This window comes from Pleurodeles waltl, chromosome 4_2 (genome assembly GCF_031143425.1).
Source record: "Pleurodeles waltl isolate 20211129_DDA chromosome 4_2, aPleWal1.hap1.20221129, whole genome shotgun sequence".
In the NCBI taxonomy this organism is placed as follows: Eukaryota; Metazoa; Chordata; class Amphibia; order Caudata; family Salamandridae; genus Pleurodeles; species Pleurodeles waltl.
This window is the reverse complement of record NC_090443.1, coordinates 371266535-371273079: the sequence shown is the minus strand read 5'-3', so window position 1 is coordinate 371273079 and position 6545 is coordinate 371266535. Positions and strand designations below refer to the sequence as shown.

At 39.4% G+C, this 6545-nt stretch overlaps 1 long non-coding RNA gene across 2 annotated transcripts in view; it reads right to left on the bottom strand.

The window, feature by feature from the left end:
• Positions 1-1395: 1395 nt before the first annotated feature.
• LOC138292740 (uncharacterized) overlaps positions 1396-6545 on the bottom strand; it is a 60031-nt gene continuing 54881 nt past the window's right edge. The window contains exons 2-3 of one of the 2 annotated variants that reach the window (XR_011202780.1): positions 3505-3706; positions 1396-1675 (exon numbers count right to left, since the gene is read on the bottom strand). This is a non-coding gene — a long non-coding RNA (uncharacterized lncRNA). The remainder of the gene's footprint in view (positions 1676-3504; positions 3707-6545) is intronic. The other variant, XR_011202781.1, reaches the window with a different exon arrangement.

Sequence of the window (6545 nt, the reverse complement as noted above, 5' to 3'; positions counted from 1 at the left end):
ACTCCAGGATGCTCTCTAGACAATTTACTGATTCTTGTGGATTACTCTAGGATGATTCTACAACAGTTTCAGGATGACTGTGGATGGTTTCCCGATGATCCCATTACCACTTCAGGATGGCTGTTGATTACACTGTAATGACCACACTACAATTTCAGGATGACTGTGGGTTATTCCTCGATGATCCTATTACTGCTTCAGGATGGCTGTTGATTATTTTGGAATGATCCCATGACAATTTCAGGATGAGTGTGGATTACTCTAGGATGATTTAAAGACTACTTAGGAATGAGCATGGATTACTCAGGATTATTTTAGGACAACTTCAGAATGAGTGTGGATTACTAAACCATGACTACATGTGGACTTTCAGATGATTGTGCAATACCCTTGGCTGGTTTTCTGCCAACTGCAGGCCAACTGTGCATAGCTCCTAGATGATTTAATAAATTATTTAGAATGGCTGTGGATCACTGTTAAATCCTTAAGGGTTGGATTACACCTTGACAATTCCATGTTACAAGCACATTAGCCAACTGCCAATATTTCATTGCAAAGTCTCACTAGTAGTTTAGGAATATGGATTTGTTGATAGTGAAATATTTAGATGACCACTTCCTCAAGCTTCCTTCCAATTGAAAAAAGGTCACTTGGATGTAACATGCCTTCTTTACACAATACCATGAATTATTTGCAATGCCATGAGTTCCAAAGAACTAAGTGCCAGAATTACAAAACTGTCACTGAACGCAGCACAGCACCCAAAATTGCTGTGTTGCATGATGGGAGAGAACATGAAAGTACCTTTTCTCCCCCTCTCCCTTGCACCAGTGGACCATCAGGCAGCCGGGCACCATGCACACACCTCTGCATCATAGTGCAAAGGTGTCTACCATAGTCTAGTTTAGGCTAGACTTAGCCTAGGCAAACTTATTCCCACTTTGGACAGGTATCGTACCAAATACCAATTTGCTTCAGTTTTTAAATCCAGAAAAGGAGTTTGCATTAGTTCTGAGTTATAAAACATAAGCAAACTAAACACAAAACTTCCATCAATCTGGTCCCAATAATCAGATCATTATTCTTCTGCTTTGGAAAGATTACTTTTTAATCTCTACCAAGAGGGGGGCACCGGTATGAAATAATTCTGAGAATCGTGATTTTTGGCTAGATTGGTGCTTTAAAAATACCATATATACAACAGTAATTGCCTGCAACAAAGTTAAACTTTCCATTCAGAAAAGCTTAACTTGTGGTGCTTCACTTCCCATGCTCCGAACTCCCTGGGGCTTGCCTTACTTTGAGGTATAGCACATTATTAGTTGTTTTACATAGTGACTAGTGGCAAAAGACTGAACAAAACAATGGTTCAAGTAAAAAGGCTTAACAGGGGTATGTCATCATGTCATTTTATTGATCTAAAGCACATCATTAGCCCCCATGGGGGCCAGGATACTGAACAAGAGAACAAAAGAAATCAAAAAGAAAAGCCAGAAGGCTACAAAAGAGAACAAATAGATTCAACGAAAACCAGCAACTTCATTGTTTGTTTCTAGATGTGGAGTTTTCTTTAGTCCTCTTCTTGCATTGCAGATCTTTATAGTCAGCTTCCTTCTCATAGTTATGTTGTCCAGTGATGGCCAGCCGTTTACCCTGCACACAGACTTCATAAACTCTGAAAAATTAAATGAACATACATTAGTATCATATTACAACCACTATTTTAGTTTTTTCATAGGGCTGGGTTGCCTTTAAAATGTTCCAATCTAATATCTCATGTTGTGTGCCTGATGAGATATGGTTTTGGTTGCAAGGGTTCATAAGTTTAACATTAATAGCACTTGGTCAAAAAGGCAGAGGTGAGAGCAAGGCATTGATGAAGAGGATGTAGAAGGTAAAGAAAGAAAATGCTCCTTTATGAACTTATGAGTGAAGCAGCATGTTGTGGACTTAGGAAATCGGTTTGCATTTCAGGAAGAGGTAAGAACAGTTCCATCTACATCAAAGGCCCTTAAACCTTTTTTGGATTGAGCCCCTGTAAGTAAACATTGAAGTTTAGTTCCCTCCGCAACTTCATACATGACTTGGGGAAGCATGAGTGGCAGGGACCAGAGTGGGAGGTTACTTTTCTGGAGATCAAAATCTGCACTAAGTGTGGGAAATATAAAAGAGTAAATATGAGCAACAGAAAACAGATAATGAACACAAACCACCACTCCACAAACTGTGGTGTTTAGCTCCTCCACCTATTGGACCTATTGGTCCCTAATGCACCAGCTACACTAATGATAGTTCCTGCCCCAAGCAGTAGGCTGTCTTATCTGCCTCGCCATTTGCCAAGTTCTGAAATAGTCTGCCTTTTCGGGGGGATGGGAACAACAACAAAAGTAATTCTTGTGATTTCATATAACTACACAACATCAAATTACGCAAATTACACCGTCCCATAATTAGGACAGCCTGGAAAAGTACTAATTAAACAAAGTCACGCATCGTGGCCATCATCATTTACAAGGTATTTGTGCCCCACTGCAATATACCCATAAACCCATGGGGCTGCACACACCCCAGTTTGAAAACCTCAGATCTACAAGCTTGCTCTTTCATCACATTATACATTATTTTCCCAAAAAACACAAGGGCATATTGGAGGGTCAATATCTGGCCAATGTGGACCTGGATGTTGCACACAAGTGGGTGTTTAAAAATCCCCAAGCTTTTAAAATGCTGGCGTATTTGAAAGAATGATTGATTCAAGTACAGATGTAGGTGTTGAAACAAACCTATGTGTCCTCTGCAAACAAAGTAATCAATATCAGATTTCATTTACATAACCATCTTAAAACGCAGCTATGTCGAGCCTGAACTCTACTTCAATATTCATATTTGGAAAACAGTCTATGAAACTACCATTCTGACCAGAAATCCAAATAGGAGCTTACAACCAAGTGCTAGGAAAAGGGTGGCTGATCTAATTAATGGAACAGTTGATCAGGTCTAAATACAATCTGTGAGCACAGTGTTTTTAGCAGTGCAGTCTGCCAGTGCACATTCATCCACTTTGACCCCCCCCCACAAACACCTAGACCTACATATATGGAAACTAAATCCCAGCACATGGCCTTTCACCAGATTTTCATGTCATTTGTAGCACAAACCCAGGACAAACAGTTACAAAATTACACCTCCCAGCTGTTTGTTAAGCGTGATGGAGCCCTTGTGCAATAATTTAATACAGGACCACATATCCAAACATTGGAGGTATAATGTATTTTCATAATCCTATATTGACTGAAAGTTAATTTGAACATTTATAATATCTTACCAAATAATGCATCAACCTTCTCCTCATCTAGGGCAGCTTCTCCAGCACGAGCTTTAGTTATACCTTTTGCAGATGCAAGTTCTTTCGGTGAAAAAAGGATTTCACTGACACCTAACTAAAATAGTTCCTTATCCACAAATGGCATGTGTTAAACAAACGTTTTTAATTATTTTACTTACCAGATGATTGGAAAAGAACCACAGCCTTGAAGTCTCTCTCTTCAGTGATTGGTCGACCACTTTCATCAATATTTTCAACCAGCCATTTACATAGAACTTCACCAGGATTGTCCAAAAGCAGATATTCTCCATCTTTTCTAACACAAACTGAACGATCGCAAGCAAAAAATAGGACGTTGAATGAAGCCATGATTATATCCTGCTAGATACAAAAATCATGAATTAGTTTGCGACTGGTTAAAGATTTAGGGGTAGTGATGCTATTAATTGTGTTTGACCGATGACTGTTTCACCACTGCGCATATTAGTTGCTCAATGTTCACCAGTAGCACATTACATGTTGTATTCAGTTTAGCTGCCTATTGGCTTTAACATGGCATTAGCCATTACATTCTGTATTCAGTTTAGCTGCCTATTGGCTTTGACATGGCATTAGACATTACATTTGATATTTAGGTTAGTAGGCAGATTGCTTTAGATTTGTGTGGGGCAGATTGTTTTTTATTGGTGGGGGCAGTTTGGAGTAGGCCAGATTGTTTTATATTTGATTGGGGCTGATTGTTTGTGATTGGAATGGGACAGATGGGGCAGACTGAGTTGGGCTGGGTTGGGAGGACTGAACTATGGTGGATTGGAGTGATTTAGGTGAGTGGGTTGGTTTGGAGTGGGGTGGACTGGGTTGGTCTGGCATCAACTGGATTGAGTGGGGTGGATTGGTATGGATTGGAGTCAGGCAGATTGGAATGTACTGCACAATTATGTGTTAAAGAATACTTTCAGAAATTACACATCAGAAAAAAATAGAGTCTTTTTCCAGTAGGCTTTGTAGAAAGTGCAGAGGACCTAAACAGTAGTTATGTCGAGATCTTTCAGAGCAGGTTTGATGTTGTTCTGAATATATACATTAAGGCTTATGGTGGCTACTTTTGTAGTCTCTGCAGTCTGCCAATGAGTGCTTCGCAGAGGCCTATGTAAATGGGTCTAGAGTAGTCCAGACTGATCATAACAAGGGATTTGGCCCACCCGGTAGCCAGTTTGGAGTAAAGGGAGTATTTTGCGGAGCAGGAAATAATGAAGTCTGAATCCTTTAACCACTGTGTTGACCTGTGGAATAAACAACATCTCTGATTCAAAGAGTATTCCCAAGTTTCAGGCTTGGCAGTGACTATGTTTGACCCTTCTATTAGGTGTACAGCTGTCATTATACATAAGAGTGTGTCCCAGTTTTGAATCATACTGTTAGGTTTGGTTAGTGCTCTAGCGGTTTTGGAAGGAGTGATGCACACCATGTTCAGAGGCTACTAAGGAACACGAGCATTCAAAGATGATACATTGGTCTATGGTAAAGGGGAAGCAAATCATAAAAAATGTATATGCTGCATAAGCTGGAGAATTATGCCCAGGGTGACGTGGAATGCTTGGGGCACACGGTGTGTGGTACATATATTGAACAAAAGAAAATTCTTGTTGAAGCTCGCCCAGACCACAAAATAGTGAACAGTTGGTTCCCTTCCTCTGCCTTGCCTATTACTACTCAGAGCGTGTGGGGAATCTTGCTGAAAATGTTATTTGAAAAAGTTGTAGTGTGTGTGGAGTGGTGGCTGTGACCAGGGCTTTAAGCAAATAAATGAAGAGATTATTGAAAACTGCATGTTTACACCCTTTGAACATAGCAGCAGGTTTTAGTGATATTTAATGCTAGTGGCTATGGTATTGGAGGTTGGCTGTCGCAGGTGTTCCGGAGGTGAGGTATTTTCTTGTGTTCCTGTGGCAGTGAGTTGTTAGTGGGCAATTTCATGTGGTAGTTTATATGCGTTATCACTTTCTAAGCCTAAATAAGCCTTTTAGAGCGATATACGTGCTCTCCTATTGCAGAAAATGCTCATATTTGAAGCTGGATTGAAGTCAATGAAAACAGCTTTTAAAGGCCGCCGGTAGTGTTTTAAACATCATTTGGCGTACTTTAGCATACAAGCGAGCAAGTGATATTTATGTTGAAAATTAATGGTTAATGAGCTAGGAAATGCTTCAGAGCAGTAGAAAATGCGCTGTTATCAACTTTTCCATCATTATCGTACTTCATAGTTGTTTATATGCATTATCACTTTCTCAGCTCAAATAAGCCTTTTACAGCGATATATGTATAGTCGTGCTCTCCTATTGCAGAAAATGCTCATATTTGAATCTGGATTGAAGTCAATGAAAACAGCGTTTAAAGGCCGCCGGGAGTGTTTTAAACATCATTTGCCGTACTTTAGCATACACGCGAGCAAGTGATATCTATGTTGAAAATTATTGGTTAATGAGCTAGGAAATGCTTCAGAACAGTAGAAAATGTGCGGTTATCAACTTTTCCATCATTATCGTACTTCATAGTTGTTTATATGCATTATCACTTTTTCAGCTCAAATAAGCCTTTTAGAGCGATATACGTGCTCTCCTAAGGCAGATAATGCTCATATTGAATCTGGATTGAAGTCAATGAAAACAGCGTTTAAAGGCCGCCGGGAGTGTTTTAAACATCATTTGCCGTACTTTAGCATACACGCGAGCAAGTGATATTTATGTTGAAAATTAATGATTAATGAGCTAGGAAATGCTTCAGAACAGTAGAAAATGCACGGTTATCAACTTTTCCATCATTATCGTACTTCCTAGTTGTTTATATGCATTATCACTTTCTCAGCTCAAATAAGCCTTTTACAGAGATAGTCGTGCTCTCCTATTGCAGAAAATGCTCATATTTGAATCTGGATTGAAGTCAATGAAAACAGCGTTTAAAGGCCGCCGGGAGTGTTTTAAACATCATTTGCCATACTTTAGCATACACGTGAGCAAGTGATATTTATGTTGAAAATTAATGATTAATGAGCTAGGAAATGCTTCAGAACAGTAGAAAATGCGCGGTTATCAACTTTTCCATCATTATCGTACTTCATGGTTGTTTATATGCATTATCACTTTCTCAGCTCAAATAAGCTTTTTACAGCGATAGTCGTGCTCTCCTATTGCAGAAAATGCTCATATTTTAATCTGGATTG